This window comes from Sceloporus occidentalis, unplaced genomic scaffold (assembly GCF_023333645.1).
Source record: "Sceloporus occidentalis isolate IW3139 unplaced genomic scaffold, rSceOcc1.0.p SCAF_171, whole genome shotgun sequence".
NCBI lineage: Eukaryota > Metazoa > Chordata > Lepidosauria > Squamata > Phrynosomatidae > Sceloporus > Sceloporus occidentalis.
In genome coordinates, this window is record NW_028317151.1 from 356,873 (window position 1) to 376,541 (window position 19,669).

The window sequence follows — 19,669 nt, forward strand, 5'->3', positions numbered from 1 at the left end:
TACGCTCCCGATAACTTTAAAAAGTGCAATTGAGTTCTGGCTCGCCTTTAAACATCGAATAGGATGCCATAATAAAATAATTATATCAGCACCTTTGGAAACCCTTCAAAATAATATTTACCAACTAAGTCTTAGAAAATGGAACAACTTTAGAAATAAGAGAATCGAAGATATTTATACACTAAAAAAACTAAACCCATTCTCTCGTTTATCTGAAGATTTCGATTTTGATATATCGGAATCTTTTAATGTCTGTAGAATAAGCCACTATTTAAAGTTCCATCTATATGATGGCGAAGAATCGATGATAAATCGAAAGATAAATGATATGTTCTCTCGTGAAGTAATTCTAAAGTGTATGAGAATGTGGTATCTTCTGTTAGAAGAATTAGAATCTCCAGCTGAAAACACCGCTTTAAAAGCTTGGAAACAAGACTTGAGATTCCAAACAGAACAAAAAGATTGGATAAGAAGTATAGTAGAGGTTAGTAAATTTTCACACTGTCTAAATATGATAGAGCTCCATTATAAGGTCAGTTTAAGATGGTATATGACACCAGAGAGATTAGCGAAATAACGAGAAAAAGGTACATATATGCATATCTGATGGCATTGCAATGAACTTCAGAAAACCTGGACGGAGTTATTTAAGATCATATCTGGAATAATAAATAGTCATATAATACCTACTCCAGATAAGGCTCTGCTACATCTGAATTTGATTAACCTCTCTCACAATCAGAGAGCATTGTTTACTCAATGTGTGTTAGCTATGAAAATAATAATAGCAAGACACTGGCTACAAAATGGATTAATTAATACAGAACATGTTATTAATCAAATCAATCATCAATGTCTAATGGAGTGCGGATACTATCAAGCGCAACACAAATTATATAAATTTTATAAAGTTTGGAGACCATGGTTGCCAAAATACCCTAATACTGCACCTTCTTAAAGACATGGAATCTAAAAGAGTTTAACCCCTTCGAGACAAAGGCTGATTTTACTTTTTGTACCCTTTGTGACAATGGCCTTTTTAACATTTCTGCACTGCTTGTGTTTAGCTGTAATTTTCTTCTTTCCCGTTTACTGAACCCACACACATTAGATATTGTTTTTTTCAGGACAAGAAGGGCTTTCTTTAGATGACATTGTTTTGATTGTATCATATTATTTACTATTAAAAAAATTATAAAATATGGTGAAAAATTTAGAAAAAAATGACTGTTTCTAACTTTTAGTTGAAAAATCTTTTACTCATCTATAAAAGGTAATGAAAAAACCTGCTAAATAGATTCTACTATTTGTCCTGAGTTTAGAAATACCCAATGTTTTTATGTTTTTTTGCTTTTTTCTACCCATTATGGGGCAATAAGTACAGGTAGCGTTTTGCTATTTCAAAGCCATTTTTTCCAAATCTGGTAATTCTTCCCCCCATGTGCCATTTCGGGTATCTTTGAACCCGGCCAATGCAATTTACCCCATCAAGTCATATATTTTTGAAAACTAGACAGCCCAGGGTATTCCAAATGCTAGTATTTTAACTCTTTCCATGCACCATATCTACCACCAGTCTTTGTCAAACTTTATGGTAGTCATTTTTTTGCATTTGTTTTGTCATACACATTTTACTTCAGGTATGAATTAAAATGTTCTAGTTTATGTCACTATCACAAAACACCCCAATATGTGTTCAGCAACATCTCCTGAGCGCAGCGATACCCCACATGAATGATTTTGCCTGGCTGTTTGGGGGCAAAAGGGCCACATTTGGGGCATGCGCATTTTTCAATGTTGAACTTTGGCATTTGGGGATCCACTGCCCATGCCCTATTTGGTACATCTTTGAGCCGGGCCATTTCAGTGTGCCCAATAAACCCATATATTTTTGAAAACTAGACACCCCAGGGTATTTCAAATGCTAGTATTTTAACTCTTTCCATGCACCATATCTACCACCAGTCTTTGTCAAACTTTGTGGTAGTCATTTTTTTGCATTTGGTTTTCCACACACATTTTAATTCAGGTATGAATTAAAATGTTCTCGTATATGTCACTATCACAAAACACCCCAATATGTGTTCAGCAACATCTCCTGAGTACAGCGATACCTCACATGAATGATTTTGCCTGGCTGTTTTGGGGCAAAAGGGCCACATTTGGGGCATGCGCTTTTTTCAATGTTGAACTTTGGCATTTGGGATCCACTGCCCATGCCCTATTTGGTACATCTTTGAGCCAGGCCATTTCAGTGTGCCCAACAAAACCATATATTTTTCAAAACTAGACACCACAGGGTATTTTAAATGCTGGTATTTTAACTCTTTGCATGCACATATTTTACCACCAGCATTTTTTCAAAGTTTGCAGTAATATTTTTGTGTGTGTATTTTTCCCACACACACCTACTTTATGTATGAATTTACAGCTCCTGGTATATGCCGCTGTCACACGACACCCCATAATGTGTTCAGCAACATCTCCTGAGTGCAGTGATACCCCACATGCATGGGTGTGTCATTTTTTGGGGGAACTAAAAGGCCACATTTGGTACGTGTGCATTTTTCTAATTGGAAATTAGATGTGTGGCCATCCTTCCCCCCGTGTTAATTGGGACGTTGTTGAACCTGGCCCATTCAATTTACCCCATCAAATCATACATTTTTTAAAAGTAGACACCCCACGGGCATTTAATATGCCAGTATTTTAACTCTTTCCATGCGAGAATTGTTTTAAGCTAATATACTAATTTTAGGACTTGCTCACAAAAATATATTTTTTATATATATATATATTTTTTTTTTATTTTTAAAAAAAAAAAAATTTAACATTTTTTTTCAACTTGGAGGTTCCCCTGATAGTGACATCAGTGGGAAATGATTTTTACATTTTACTGTTTTTTTACTATTTTTTTCTAATTATTATTAATTTTATTTTATTTTTTAATTTATTTTTACTAATCACACTGTGATTAGAAAGCTGGGCTCCATTGACTTGCAAGGTGAATGCAGTACCTGTATTCAACCTGCAAGTGGAGCCAAAGTTCTCTAGATGGTCTGGACCATCTAGCGAACTTTTAAAATTTGTGGTTCCTGTTACAGGACGGCGGCCATCTTCCTTGATGGCGAAGATTGCCGGCAGCTGCGGCTGTGACCGCTCTCCGGAGCGGTCACAGCCCATCAAAAGGTTAGTGTTTGGTGTCGCTGGATGCCTCCTGATCGAGGCATTCCAGCGACACCATTTAAGTTTAGGAGGCGATCGTCGATCGCCTCCTAAACGCTTTTAAAACGGGCGTCCGCCGCCATACAAAGTATGGCGGATGTTGACGCCCCGTGGAGGGGCCAGAGATGGCCCCTTCGTGCCGATCGCGGCGTTGCTGAATGCCTCGAGGTCGAGGCATTCAGCAACGCTTTTTGGGTGCAGAAAGCGATAGTAGATCGCTTTCTGCACCCGTTTAAAGACGTGCCGGTCCTGGCACGTCAATTGTCGTAAAGCACATGCTTTTCCGTGCCGTGCCAGGACCGGCAATTGTCATTAAGGGGTTAAGCTATATAAGTATGAAAATGCCAAGGAATGAATGGTGAGAATGAAGAGTACGAATGTGAGTAAACCTCTTTAATATCAATTATTTAATTAATATAATTATTTAATTATTTTATTTTTTCTTTTCTTCTTATTCTTTGATCTGTATTTCTCTTTCGCTTTTTTTTTTTTCTTTTTTGTTCCTTCTATTCATGGAGATGATTTAGGACTAGGAGATATCCTAAGAATAACCTGGTCTATACTTCACCTAGTTAGTTAGTAACAGCAGACATCATATCAGTATTAGAAAGATAGATTTATAAGCTACCTTGATAAAATGAACTTTATGTTCGATATGTCTTATATGACCTATATAAGTATCTGAGAAATTAAATGCTTTTTTTTTTTTTCTTTCAAGGTACCATTTCTGTCTTGTCACTGTTAATGTATTGTTATTTGTATAATAAAAAAAAAAAGTTGGCTAGCCTTAACACTATGGTGAAAGTGCCCAGCGATCTTTCTGCAGCAGGACAGAACTACTGCTGCTACATTAGTTCCTTCTGACATTGCTGCCTTCACTACAAGATGGATGATGTGGGCTGCACAGCGCACACCAACAATATGACCATCTCGCAGTGCTTTCACCATATTGGCACCTCCATCAGTTACCACAAAACCAACTTCAACATTGGTGCCCGCCTCTGCTCCCACCCAAAGGCTAAACATTTTCCTCATTGCATGCAGAATATTTTGGGAAGTGTGCTTTTCATCCATCACTTCTGCATGGAGAAGGAATGATTGGTAGCCTGCTGCAGCAGCTTCCTTGGGCACACCGGGCTGCCACCAGTGTGCTGTCAAAGAAAGAAAGGCATGCTGCCCACTAGGTGCACTCCACAAATCTGTTGTGAAATGAACAGACTGACCAGCAGTCTTGGAAAGCTCCTCTTTCACTGCTGAAACACAGAACCGATACAATGAGGGGACAATGTTCCTACTGAAAGTGGAACGTGACGGAACTATATATTGTGGAGCCACAGCCGCCATCAATTGTTTGAAAGGCTCCCCTTCGATCATGGAGAAGGATGCCCCTCCAACAGCAATGAACTGACCAATAAGTCGCGTTACTTTATTGGCCTGCTGTTTGGACATTGACCTTTTGGAGTGGAATGCCACAAATTGTTTCAGGGTGGGCTGGACATGCAGTGCCCCAACCTGCCTTGGTCTCTGGCTGCCAGCACTGGCTGCTGCTGCTATTGGCTCAGAAGCAGCTGTTGGTTTTTCCACTCTCTCTGGAGATGGTACTAGTTGTTGTTGTAGTACCACGGCCACCAGCTATGCTGCCTGCACTAAGTTTTACTTCTGCATCTTTCCCCAATACCACAGTGTTGTGTTGAGTGCTGAGGTGATGCTTCATGCTAGCACTGGTAAAATGGCCAGACACTTTCCCTCTGCTTATTAGCTTCCCACAATGTTTGCACTTTCCATAGCGCCCTTCTTCAACATTTTCAAAGTGCTCCCAAATTGGGGCGCGCATAGCCTTGGAGTGTGCCTTGGGTGCTGCTTCTACTGCTCGGGTGGATGAACAGAGGCAGAACTAGTGGTGGTGGCACTGGTGGTACCAGTACTGGCCATAGTGGGACTGCTAATTGCTTTAACTCTACCAGATTTGGTAGGTTTTGCTGCTGGTGTTGGTGACCGTAGCGGAGAAGGTAGAGGCTCAGGGGAAAATTGTGCACTAGTCATTTGGACACTGCTCCCTGAGGAATCTGATTCCTGACCACTCATCTCCTCTACTTCCTCTGGCTCACAGTCTAGTTCTTCATTAGCCAGATCAAATGGAATTCCTGCTAGGCTGGAGCTAAGACTGATATCGTGACTAGTAGTAGTGAGAGCAGGAAGAACAGACTCTGCACTTGGCCTCTCAGTCTCAGGCTCCTCTGCTACCTCGCTAGGTGGAGTTCCACTATGTGTAGCCCTCTCTCTAACTGTCTTTACAAAAATATTGTAAGGACTTGGTGGCTTGCTAGAGGTACTAGGAGGACATGGCGTGGCGGTACCGGTGGGAACAGTAGGCGCAGCACTAGTGGTGATAGAGGCGGTAGAGGTGGTGGTGGTGGTTTTCCCTACGAAGGAATAAGATCGCTTTGGATTGGGAAAACCCCTCTGAGTCTTGCTGCTAATTTGGCTCTGCTTGGTACCTTGCATGCTGCTTGTGGATAGGGAAGATGCTGCTTGGGGCAAAAGGCACTTATTTTTACTCACTGGGCTAGTAGAAGTACTAGTTGTGCTACCCTTTAACTTTGAACGTGCTTCTGGTGCTTTAGGCTTTCCATAAAAAAACATAGAGCTTGTGGGCCTAGCAGCACTACTACTGCCTGCTTTTGGTGCCTTTCCTTTACTTGATGATCCTTCAAGCAATGCTTCCCCAAATAATAAGCGAGAGCTTGGCCTACTTGGCCGACTAGACTGACGCAAAGGCTGCATCTTAGAACTGGTGGTGGTGCTGGTGGTGGTGGTAGATGGAGCTTGTCCCTCCTTAGTCCCAAAAGGAAGATCCATTTCAAGTTTTGTGTTGTGTGTGTAGTGTAGTGTTTAAAAAAACTATATAAAAAAAAAATTAAAAAAAAAAAGGGAAAAAAAAATTAAAGACAAAAAAATTAGAGGAAGTTCTCTTCAGTGCTACTGCTGAAAAAGTAAAACTATGCACAACTGCACTGTGCTGTTGTGTGTAATCTGCCAAAGTGCTCAAGTTATTTAAATTATTAACTCAAGATTAACTATATTAACTAGCAGTATTTTATTTTTAATTTGAATTTACACGGGCCTAAGAGTCTAGCCTACTACTATGCTAAGCCTAAAGCTATATTCCTTAGTATTCTAGTCTAACTCTAGGCAGATGCTCTGAAGCCCACTAAGTTAAAGTGAGGTTAAATCAGATTCAGTATATGATTTATTAATTACCGTATTTGCTTGATTATAAGACGACCCTGATTATAAGACGACCCCCAAATCTGAATATTAATTTAGGAAAAAAAGAAAAAGCCTGAATATAAGACGACCCTATAGGAAAAAAGTTTTACCAGTAAATGTTAAATCATGTAAACTATTTTTTTTTTAATAAAAGCTATGATTGAGAAAAATATTTTGATTTTATTTCCTTCTATTTTCTAACCTGCTCCCCCAGTTATGCACATCTGCCCCAGAAATGCCTTATACCCCCTTTATGCCACTGTGCCCCATGATATGCCTTTTAATCCTATATGCCACTTTGCCCCATTATATGCCTTTTGACCCCCTATGTCCCACTCTGCCTCCAGAAATGCCTTATACCCCTATATGTCACTCTGGCATTAAGGGGGTTAAAAGGCATATTATGGGGCAGAGTGGCATATAGGGAGGTTTAAGGCATTTCAGGAGGCAGAGTGGCATTAAGGGGGTTAAAAGGCATTTCATACAACACTCTGCCTCCAGAAATGCCTTATGCCCCCATTTAACACCCCCCCCCCAAATTTACCGGTGCTTCTGACTCCCCTGTCATGCAGCCGGGGCAGCATGTAGATGTGTCAGGATCCGAGACCCGGACCACAACGAAGCCACTCACCTGAATACCCGTTAGCCGCGGGTATTGGATCCCGCGGCGCTTCTCCTTCCTCCTCTGCAGCCGGTGTGTCTGCCTCTTACCGTTGGGTTTTTCGTTTTTCATCCACTCACTGTAATAAAACCTGTTTGAGGAACACCGCAGTATGTCTCACTCACCTTTCTTCTTCTCCGCAAGAGATACCACTACCATATAAATGCTTCCATGATGTTTTTGAGAAAAAGGGGGCGGATAAACTTCCTCCGTCGCGACCCTACGATTGTCCCATAGAAATTTACCCAGGAGCAGCCATTCCGTTTGGTCGTATATATCCATTGTCTGAACCCGAACTCATGGTGTTAAAAGAATACGTTGATGACAATCTAAAGGGTTTATTCGACCTTCTACTTCCCCCGCAGGAGCAGGAATATTCTTCGTCCACAAAAAAGATGGAGGGCTCCGGCCTTGCATTGACTACCGAGAGCTAAACAATATCACAGTGAAAAATAGATACCCTCTACCTCTCATCCCAGAACTACTTGAGCACGTGAGAGGAGCCCAAATATTCACCAAAATAGACTTACGGGGGGCCTACAATTTGGTGAGAATCCGCAAGGGGGATGAATGGAAAACCACTTTCCGATGTCGTTATGGACACTTCGAATACCTCGTGATGCCATTTGGATTGTGTAACGCTCCTGCTACCTTCCAGCATTTCATCAGTGATATTTTTCGCGACATCCTGGATCAATATGTGATAATATATTTAGATGACATTTTAGTTGTTTCCTCATCTCTAGAGACTCACCGGAGACACGTATCTCAAGTACTTACAAGGCTGAGACAAAACGGATTGTACGCTAAGTTTGAGAAATGCATGTTCGAGGTCCAAACAATTGAATTCCTGGGCTACATCCTTTCACCCACCAATATCCAGATGGATCCTAAGAAGGTTCAAGCTATTTTGCATTGGCCGCCTCCTACAGATCGGAAGGGGGTACAAAGATTTGTCGGTTTTGCCAACTACCGAAAGTTTATCCGAGACTTCTCCAAAGTGGTTCAACCTATCACCGCCCTCACCTCCAAGAATACGAGATTCATATGGACAGATGCCGCACAGAAAGCCTTCGACTGTCTTAAAAGTAAATTTATTTCAGCACCTATCCTCCAGATGCCAGACCCTCAATGCCCTTATTCTTTGGAAGTGGACGCCTCCGACACGGCCGCTGGTGCCGTATTATCCCAACGACAAGAAGCAGACAGACAACTGCACCCAGTCGCTTACTTCTCCAGGTCTCTCTCTCCGGCCGAACGGAATTATGGCGTAGGGGAGCGGGAGTTATTAGCCATCAAACTGACCCTGGAAGAGTGGCGCCATCTCCTGGAGGGTGCACTGTACCCCGTCACGGTATTCTCCGATCATAAAAATTTGGAATACCTACGCTCCGCTAAAAGCCTTCAACCTCGATTGTCAAGGTGGTCCTTGTTTTTCACTCGTTTCCAACTCCATATTACTTACCGTCCTGGGTCTAAAAACACTAAAGCTGATTCCCTTTCCCGTATGTATGAAGCTCCAGCTACTCGTCCTTCGGATCCAGACACAGTGTTATCCCCCACACACTTTATTGCAGTCACACGCACAATTTGGGACTCGGTCCGACACTTCTCCGCAAGTAATCATCCTGCTAATATCCCAGGATTACAACATCGTCAAGGTCTCTACTACCATCAAGACCTCATCTATGTTCCAAAGGAGGTTCGTCTACAGATCATGCAAGCCTTTCACGACACACCTGTAGCGGGACAAGGAGGAATCACACAGACCCAGGATCTCATTCAACGTACTTTCTGGTGGCCAACATTAAGAGAGGATGTAAAAGCATTTGTTTCTTCCTGTCCTACATGCGCTCCTGCTAAAGAGCTAGCCGTACGTCCCGCAGGTCTTCTGCGACCTCTTCCAGTACCCTCCAAACCATGGACTAACATATCTATGGACTTTATCATTGATCTCCCTCCGTCCAATCGCCTGACTACATTACTGGTGATAGTGGACCGGTTTACGAAAATGGCTCATTTCATTCCATACGAAGACCTTCCTTCAGCCACGGAGACAGCTACCCTGTTCATTAAAGAGATTTTTCGTCTGCATGGATTACCTACCGACATTGTGTCAGATTGCGGTTCCCAGTTTACTTCACATTTTTGGAAGGCCTTCTGTGAGCAACTTCACATCCAACGCTTCCTGTCCTCGGCCTTTCACCCTCAAACTAATGGCCAGACCGAACGAACTAACCAGACACTCGAACAATATCTTCGGTGTTACACCACTTACCTGCAGGACGACTGGTCCCAGTATTTGCCCCTGGCTGAATTTGCATACAATAATCATATACATCGATCCATCAATATGTCACCATTTTTTGCCAGCTTTGGATATCACCCTTCCATGCTACCCGGAGGACCTATATCTAACCAGGTTTCCTCCGTCTCTGAACATGTACGTAAACTTACCACAAATTATCTGCTCTTGCGCGACACCCTGACCAAGGCACAGTATCGCTACAAGCATTTCGCAGATCGCCATCGTAGTACTGCTCCCTTGTACCATCCAGGTGACAAAGTTTGGCTCTCCACAAGGAACCTTAAACTCACATGTCCTACGAAGAAGTTGGGTCCCCGGTATATCGGACCTTTTCCATTCTACGTCTTGTCTCCTCCTCGGCGGTGAAGTTAAAATTGCCTGAATCTATGTCCGTTCATCCGGTGTTTCATGTCTCCTGGTCAAACCATGGAGGTCCAATCCGTTTCCAGGACGACACCCTACTCCACCTCCTCCTGTACTGGTCAATGACGCCACTGAATACGAGGTGGAGGAGATTTTGGATTCCAGGTATCACCGTAAGAGATTACAATATTTAATCCGATGAAAGGGATATGCCCCAGATGAAGATTCCTGGGAACCTGCTCACACCGTACACGCCCCAGATCTACTTTCTTTGTTTCATCGTCGCCATCCAGAACGACCAGGTCCAGAGAGAGGCCGGAGGTCTCTCCTTGGGAGGGGGAACTGTCAGGATCCGAGACCCGGACCACAACGAAGCCACTCACCTGAATGCCCGTTAGCCACGGGTATTGGATCCCGCGGCGCTTCTCCTTCCTCCTCTGCAGCCGGTGTGTCTGCCTCTAGAGGCGCGCGCGCCTCCAACAAACTTTATGCGTCCCCGCGTGGAGATGCCGGGGAACGCGCTTGAATGACGTCACGCCCGGGGGCGGAGTATCCCCAGAGCGGCAAGTTTAAAACCCAGATCAGTTATTGTGCCGAGTATTGCGTTCCTAGTGATTTTCTATTGACTCCTGTGTATAATCCTAGCTATTCCTTTGACGTTGCTGCCTTCCATTGTCCTGACCCTGGTCTACTTAACGGCTCTCCTGATTTCCTGTGTTTTGAACCTGGCTTGTATATTGGACTACACTACTCTCTGTGAACCTGACCCCGGCTCTGTATACAGACTTTGCTGCTATCAGTCCCAGTTGCATCCCGCCGGGTGTATCCTTCCTGCATACTGGACTCCTCTCTCCCCAAGCCTTACAAGATGTCTACTCTGCAGCCGGAAGGAGGTGTGGCTAGCAGCGGGGGTTGTCTGCGTCCATCGCCAGACCTTCCCCGGCTGTCAGAGAGAATTCACCGCACCGGTGCGGCACTCTGATCTCTGACAGCCGGGGAAGGTCTGCCCGATGGACGCAGACAACCCCCGCTGCTAGCCACACCTCCTTCCGGCTGCAGCGTACGTTGTCTACACGAATCGCGTAGACATCTACACACTGCCCCGGCTACACACCGGGGACTCAGAAGCACCGGTAAATGGGGCGGGGGGGGGGGCATGAGGATCCAGGTCCCCTGCAGCTGCGGGGGGATCTGGATCTTAGTCATCTCATAGTCAGACCTATTTGAGGTCTGATTATAAGACGAGGGGGTATTTTTCAGAGCATTTGCTCTGAAAAAAACCTAGTCTTATAATCGTGCAAATACGGTAATATTAGGTTACATAATATCATTAATAGATTAGAATTACTTATATTATGGATTATAGATAGAATATAGATTATGAATTAGAAAGAATTACTTATATATATTATAGATTATGAATTAGAATTTATTATATTATGTTATATAATAAATATTAGAAGAATTACTTATATTATGGATTATAGATAGAAGAATATAGATTATGAATTAGAATTTACAATTACTTATATTATAGATTATGAATTAGAATTTATATTATGTTATGTTATATAATATATTATAGATTAAGATTAAAGATTAGAATTATTTTAGTACTACAGCTAGTACCTTGAAGCTTTGCTTAGTACAGTTGTTGTCACACAGGCAATCTTTCTTGAAAAGAAATTAGAAAATAAAATGTCACAGCAAAACAGTTAGCTTCACTGCTTGCTGAACAAAAACACACAGCACTTATGCGGCTGCACTCACTAGCCCAACAAGTTCACTTCACTGATGGACTGAGGTGAGCAAAACAAATGAAATAAAATTAAATATTATTAATTAAGAAAAATTGACTTGGTCTCTTGCTGTTGCTAAAACAAAGCACAAACTAAAGAGCTGCAGCACCAGTACTAATAAGATTAGCTGAACTATAAGCTAGTAGTAATTAATTATTAATTTTATTTATAGCTAATTAACTATTAAGCTAGCTAAAATGAATTATATAATATTACTAATATAATGATTTTAGATTAGACACTAGTAGATGTCTTGAATGTCTACAGTACACGCTACACTAGTATACTATAGTATATATATATATGGCTGACAAATATATATAATATTATAATGTATTAAATTATTATATATTCTATCAAATTATTATTTATAAATTCTATTATTTAATTTACCTAAGTGAAGACAGGACAGGCAGTAGGCAGTGCCAGCCCAGGGCAAGGGCACCCCAGTGCCAGTGAGGCACTGGGTGCACTGTCAACTCAACAGCACTACACAGTTGATGTCAGACAGATCACACAAGCACTGAAAAAAATTAAATAAAAAAATGACTAAATTAATAAAATTATTAATTCAGTAGAACTGAACACAGTACACTGTGAGAAATGGCAGGCTGAGGCTTACCAGTCTCACACAGAACAGAACTATCTCTCTCTGTAACGCTCAGATGTAGCACAGCAGTGTTGCCAAAGCAGTCACAGCGAAAAATGAATGGTTTCAGAATTCAAAAAACAGCAGCACAGGCATTGGATGAGAACCTTAGCGTGACGTCACACGATGGACAGACGAGGATCATCATTTTGGCGGTTGCGAGGCAAAAACGAAGACGATCTTCGATTCTTCGTGGTTGTGAGTCTTCGTCTTCGCCTACGTTTTGCCGGCACTGTATTCTGTTCTACGCTCCTTCGGAACGAACAAAAAAACAGCCTCTTTCTGCTCGTTTTCATGTTCGCCCGAAGACGAATGTGCAAGTTTACTAAAAACTCAAAAGTTTGCATACTCTGGCAGAAATTGTTAAATGTTGGCATTGATTTTGCAAATAAGACTGATCATGCAAGAAAACTGTCTTTTTTTAAGGCTAGTGATCATATGAAGGCATGTATTATCACATAGTTGTTTGGCTCTTTTTAAAATCATAGTAACAGATATCACCCAAATTGCCCAGATCAAACGCTTAGATACCCTTGAATGAACACAAGGTTACACACAGGTGAAAATGGCAGGTAATTTTCTATATGATTTTATCAGTCTCTTACATTGTTGTGGAGGAATTTTGGCTCACTCTTCTTTACAACATTGCTTCAGCTCATTGAGGTTTGCGGGCGTTTGTTTATGCTTAGCTCTCTCTTTAGGTCTCGCCACAACATTTCAATTAGGTTCTTTTCTTTTTTCAGCCATTGTGTTGTAGATTTGATGGTATGCTTGGAATCATTGTCCTGTTGTATCACATAATTTCAGCCAAGCTTTAGTTGTCAGACAGCCTCATATATGACTCTAGAATACTATGGTATACAGAAGAGTTCATGGTCGACTGAATGACTGCAAGGTTCCCAGTTCCTGTGTCTGCAAAACGAGCCCACATCAACACCCCTCAACCACCATGCTTGACAGTTGGTATGAGGTATTTGTGCTGATATGCTGTGGCTCTGTGCATAATGGCCAACATTGTTCCAGAAGTCTTGTGGCTTGTTCAGAAGCATCTTTGCAAACCTAAGCTGCCATGTTTTGGTTTTTTTTTGAGAGAAGTGGCTTTGTACTCTCATGAACTTTACTAACATGCTAAATAAGGCCTGTAGAATCTGAGATGTAACTCTTGTTTTTTTTTTTTGCAATTTCTCTGAGCATTACACGGTCTGATCTTGGAGTTAACCCCTTCAATCCCAGGGGTTTTTGGTACCTCAAAGCCCGGAGCAATTTCGCAATTTTTGCGCTATGTCGGTTCAGCGATGATTCTCTTTTCCTGTGAATAGTGTACCCATATAAACTATATATTGTTTTTTCAAGGAGAGATAGAGCTTTCTTTTGATACCATAGTTGGATGATTAGCTGAAAATTTAGAATTAGAAATTTAGTAAAAACTAGCAAAAATTAGAAAAAAACATCTAAGTTTTTTTACATTTTCCCTCTGAATCCTCACAAAATTAGGTAAAGAGACAGAAAATTCCATCCAGATTTAGGTGTGATTTCAGAAATACCTAATTTATATAGATTTTCCATATTTTCCCAGCACATATAGGCAACATACTATAAGGTGTACATTACTTTATAAAAAGCCGTTAAATTTCTACATTAGGTATGATGGGACTGCAACTCTAATTTTAAACAAATAAAACAAAAACACCCACAAAGGTATATATTTCTGTAAAGCAGACAATCCAGGCTATCCTATCAGGGGTATTTGGGCACTCTACATGCAGGTATTTGGCCACCAATCACTGTCAAAGGTGGCCACAGAAATTAGTTCCTGCACTTTTTTCACCAACGCGTCTTAGTATTTTGTAGTATTTTTAGGATTTTTTGTACAGGGTATGTGTTACGGCAGAGAAATCTATCCTAAATTGTTCAGCCGCCTATCCTGATTACGGAAATACCCCACATGCCTAGTTTTTTTTGTGGTTTTCTGGACTTTACAGGGCACAAAAGGGACCATGCGCGTTATAGATTCCAAACGTGAAATTTTCACATTTTGCTTTAGTAGACCTATGTTTCATTTGGGGCTGCTTAGCACCCCCGTAACTATAAATACCCCCATAAAGGTATATATTTCTGTAAAGTAGACAACCCAGAGTATCTCATCAAGAGCATTTGGACAATTTCCATGCAACCATTTGGCCGCTAATCACTGCCAAAGTCAGCCGTTGCTCTAATTTCGTGCACTTTTTTTACCAACACTTCTGTGTTGCTGAGGATTTTTGGCACAGGGTATGTGTTACGGCAGAGAAATCCAGCCTAAAGTGTTCAGCCACCTCTCCTGATTACCGAAATACCCCACATGCCTAGTTTTTTTGTGGTTTTCTGGACATTACAGGGCATAAGTTGTAACGTGCCGGCAAACTGGATCACGGTGTGTGCTAAGCCAATGCTATCTATGAAGCAGCTTAGCAGTCCCCCAGGAGAACATGTTCCCATAAAAGTATACATTTTTGGAAAGCGGTCTATCAGAGTCTTTCACCAGGAGCATTTGGACCATTTTCATGCAACCATTCGGCCGCCAATCACCGCCAGTCAGCCGTTGCTCTAATTTTGTGCACTTTTTTCACCAACACTTCTGTGTTGCTGAGGATTTTTGGCACAGGGTATGTGTTGCGGCAGAGAAATCCAGCCTAAAGTGTACAGTGGGAAATACCCCACATGCCTAGTTTTTTTGTGGTTTTCTGGACATTACAGGGCACCCACCAACTAAACCCAAATTTTTTTAATTTTTTTTTTTTTGAAGATCGTGAGGAGGAAAGGGTTAATTTAGGTATTTGGGTGGTTATGTCCCACTGTATATAAATTGGTTAAAGGCACAGTTTAATGCCCCTGACACCCCCACTAAAGAAGAATGGATATTTGAGTATTTAAATATGTTTTCTTCTAAACAAAAAAATAAAATCAACTAGAAGTTTCAGCCCTATTGCTATAGCTGCCCTCCTCCAGTGGACTCAGGGGTTGCAGAAGGCATGACTTTCTGAACTGGACTAAGTGGTAGAAAATATATTGACTTCTCTTAACCAGAAAAGAAAAAAGTATAATACAACAAGATAGCACATAATGGTCTTAACTGGTATAATGGATTAGATGGCAGTGCAGGCTCCAAATCATGCCTCCTAACATTTTAAATGATTTGAAGCATGATTCGTGGGTAAATAATAGGCATGATAATAAAAAACCCAACAAATTCCTTCAGAAACAGTTAATTAGGAGATTTAAAGCAGTATTATAGTTTATAGTTTATAGTTCAAAAAGGTGATTGCAAGCAAAAAGGTGATTAGATGGTGCGACGGAACCCTCCATCACTGGGTCCGCTGGAGCGGCCTGATAGCCAGCCTTCTCCCTATTGACTATGGGCCCTGGCTTTGTAAATACTTCTGTGTCTACCCCCAGAAGTATATCATCCCATCACTTGCTGAGGGGATTATCTCTGGCAGACAGTCAGGATATGCAACCAGGGAGTGACCGCCATTGTTTTAGTTTAAAGTCAGCCCCCCCCCCGTTGTGCCACTACAGACATTTACCCTGCCCAAACCTTGGAACTGATTTCGGCCAGTAATAGATAGTGGAGGTTTGGACCCTATTGTATTGTTAATTCCTTAATTCCCCAAAACATCTGCAGTTTGTATCCCAGTATCTTGATTTATGTTAATGTGTGCTTGGCTGGCTATATCCAGCCATGTGTGTGAAAAATAAAGCAGTCTTCATTTTGTTTATACCCTACACTGAGTCTCGGCTAGTGACTGGGAAACCGGGGAAAAAGTGTTTTGTCCCAGGCTAAAGGAGCACAAGTCAGTGGAGGTAGTCTAGACAGGTGGGCTAAACTAGAAAATGAGAAAGTGATAGCCAAAAAGAGCAAAACCAAGCTTCCCAAAAATTGTTTTTAAACAAAACCGATAAAATTAAAGTGTAGGTACACTGGAAACAGAGATGGGTGTGTTAATTAATGAGGACCAGGAAAAGCAGAAACTTTAAATAACTATTTTTCCTCGGTATATATTAAGAAGTTCATATGGCAATAGATATGCAAATGATTACTGCAAAACTCTTGGAGACAAATTGTGATTGGATGAGTCAGGACAAGGCGCTGCAGCAACTAAAGAAAGTTAAAGTTAATGTTAACAAAGCTCTGGAGTCTGACTGTATTCACCCACGAGTACTTAAGGAGCTATGTGTGGAAATAAGTGAAACTCTGTTTTTAATCTTCCAGGATTCTTTTCTTTCTGAGTTACGGAGGAAGGCAGATGTGGTTGCTATAGTCAAAAAGGGTTCAAACTCTTTGCCTGGAAATGATAGACCTGTGAGCTTAACGTCTGTGGCTGGGAAAGTATTTGAAGGGTTATTAAGGGATGATAATCAGGAATTCATTGGGAAAAACAGTGTTATTAGCAAAAATTAGCATGGTTTTATGAAACATAGGTCATGTCAAACTAACTTAATTGCATTCTACGAAGAAGTAAGTATAAGTGTAGATCAAGGTGTTGCAGTGGATGTAATGTACTTGGATTTTGCCAAGGCTTTAGACACAGTTCCACACAATAGGTTAGTATTCAAACTGAAAGAAATTGGTCTAGATGGAAATTCTTGTTCTTGGGTAGAACATTGGCTCGGTGATAGAGTACAGAGAATTGTCATAAATGGTAATTTTTCAAGCTGGACAGAAGTGTTTCTGTGTTTGCAGATGACACCAAACTCTGTAAAGTAATACAAGGAATGTAAAGGAATGCACAAGAAATTTATACCCTAAACGGTAGTACTTGGGAATTGTTATAAACAACAAACTAGGCAACAATGTGCAATGTCAGTTAGGAGTTGCTAAGGCCAGTAAGGTATTGTCATGTATAAAAAGGGGCATCAATTTGCGGGACAAAAACATAATTTTGTCTCTTTAGAAATTAAGACCACACCTTGAATATGCTGTGCAATTTTGGCCACCTATTATAAAGAAGGATATTATAGCACTGGAAAGGGTGCAGAGGCAGGCTACAAAATTAATAAAAGGAATGGAACACTTTGTTAAGCTTTCTTCATAACTAAAATGTGTTTAGTTTAGAAAAACAGCGCCTCAGAGGAGATATGATAGCGTTATATAAATATATTCGGTGCCCATTCAAATCATTGTCTGGAAATCTATTAATAAACAGAACTATGCATAGAACACGTGGTCAGGCATTTAGACTGGTCTTAGCCTTAAGCAAAGGAAAGGGTTTTTTTTAATAGTAAGAACAATAAGGATATGGAATTCTCTGCCTGCAGAGTCTGGATGAATACTTGCAAAAACATAATATTCAGGGATATGATCTCTTGGTCAAGAGGGATTTTTTCCCCCTAGTTTGTTGCAAAATTGGTAAAAGCTTGAAACTGTCATTTTTATGCCTTCTTTTGGATCAAAAGTAATTAACAGATGTGCGAAAGGCTGAATTTGATGGACGCATGCCTTTTTTTCAGCCTATGTAACTATGTAAGTAAATTCATCACAAAATCTGAAACATAATTCCTAGGTAACAAGTCAGATAACTGCATACAACAGTTCAGATGGTTGTGTGCAAAATGTCATTAAATGTTGATTAGATGCAAAATGGCATTGACAATTCCTATGGATCCTTAGAAGGTATTGTATGTATCCTCAGGTTAATGTTCCACAGCATGTTAAAACGGCATCAGTTGACACAACTCGGGGGGGGGGGGGCGAGCATAATAGCAAGAGTAAAGTTTGGTTCAGTCTCACTTGAACATCCATCTCGGGAAGAATTTCTGTAAAAAAACGCATCATATAATGCCTGAAATCAATGGGCCCCCTGGAACTTTAGGAAAGGGGGAATATGACTGCTGGCCTACTATTGGCTAGGAGGGTCTAACAATGTTGCAGGTAAGGGTTTAAAAGGTGAAAGCAAGGTTACTCCTACCTTTTTCCCGCCTGGATCCTAAGGACAGGCACATCCATCCCTCCCTGTTTTATGTCATGGTATTTCTGCTGTTGTTGCTTGTTCTTTCTTTTTTAGTCACACCTGCGGAAGACTACCCACCTCTGGCCAGTGTTTGGAATGGTGAGTAGACAAGGCTGCGTCTGCTTGGAGAGGCGAGTCCAGTAGGCGGCTGATGGCACTCGTTGGGCTAGAACTCTTGGTTATGTGTGTTAAACCGTTTGCTAGGCTTAATGGCTAGCAGCTGGCAGGTTCTTATATGGTTATGGTTATGTATATTGTTAACACAGGATGAGTTAATAAAGCTGTGGCCAACGCCCTTACCCAAATTAATGGCTCTTTTTGTTATTAATGGGTGGGTATAAGGTGTTGGAAGTGGTAGAGGTCTCTAGGTCTAAGCAGTCATGGCTTTATTAAACCCTTTAATGGCTCAGGGGTGGTCTTTTTCAGGGCCTCTCCTTGCCCTGGGAGCACAGGGAAACATCCTCTTCCCCCAACATCTATCTGATTATCAAGCTCCAGGGGTTTTTAATGCCCATCTTTAATGCCATCGTTTATCTTACTCCTGAAGGTGTACTGTTGCACAGGTGCCAAAGTCCTTCTCTGGCCCAATTGCTATAAGTAAACGTATGTGTCAGGATTCAGCCCCAGCCCTGTAAACTGCCAGGCGTGGCCTCCCCTTTAAGAGATCTGCCTGGAGCTGAGCTTCTCTCCACAGCTTGATGTCTTGTTTATTTGTGTGTATGTATTTTATGTACCTTTGCCCTCTTTCCCTTATACATTTGAGGATCTCGGCTCTTCACTCCATCCCCCTGTGTTCCTTGCCTTGTTCCCTGTCCTTTGTGGCATCCTGTACCATGTATGTATTGTCTGGCTATGTATATAATCCATGTTTTGTGTATTTATGTTCAGCTGTGTTTGGTTATACCACATGCCATTACCACACCTGACCTAACCAACAGGCTTTATTACCCTGCCTCCCTTACCTGAAGCCTATGTCATTCACACCTGACCTAATGACCAGGCCTATATCAGGACACTCCCCTGTTTGTTAGGGGCCTTTTGCATGGAAGTTATAGGACCATTTTGCTTTGGCCCTGTACCTGATCTTGACTTGTTCCTGGTTTCCTGCCTTCAGCCCTTCCAAGTGGGCTTCCTGCCTTCAGCCCTGTCCAGTGGGCTTCCTGCCTTGAGCCCTGTCCAGTGGGCCTCCTGCCTTGAGCCATGTCCAGTGGGCTGCCTGCCTTCAGCCCTGTCCAGTGGGCTTCCTGCCTTCAGCCCTGTCCAGTGGGCTTCCTGCCTTCAGCCATGTCCAGTGGGCTTCCTGCCTTCAGCCCCCTCGAGTGGGCTTCCTGCCGTGCTCCCCTCAAGAGGGCTTCCTGCCATCTGCCCTTCCAGTGGGCCTCCTGCCATACGTACGTTTTCTTG

The 19,669-nt window shown here is 41.8% G+C and overlaps 1 protein-coding gene across 1 annotated transcript in view; it reads right to left on the reverse strand.

The window, feature by feature from the left end:
* Positions 1-19,669, reverse strand: part of LOC149279317 (inactive rhomboid protein 1-like) — a 466,620-nt gene that overhangs the window by 143,736 nt on the left and 303,215 nt on the right. The gene's annotated exons all lie outside the window — the stretch shown is intronic.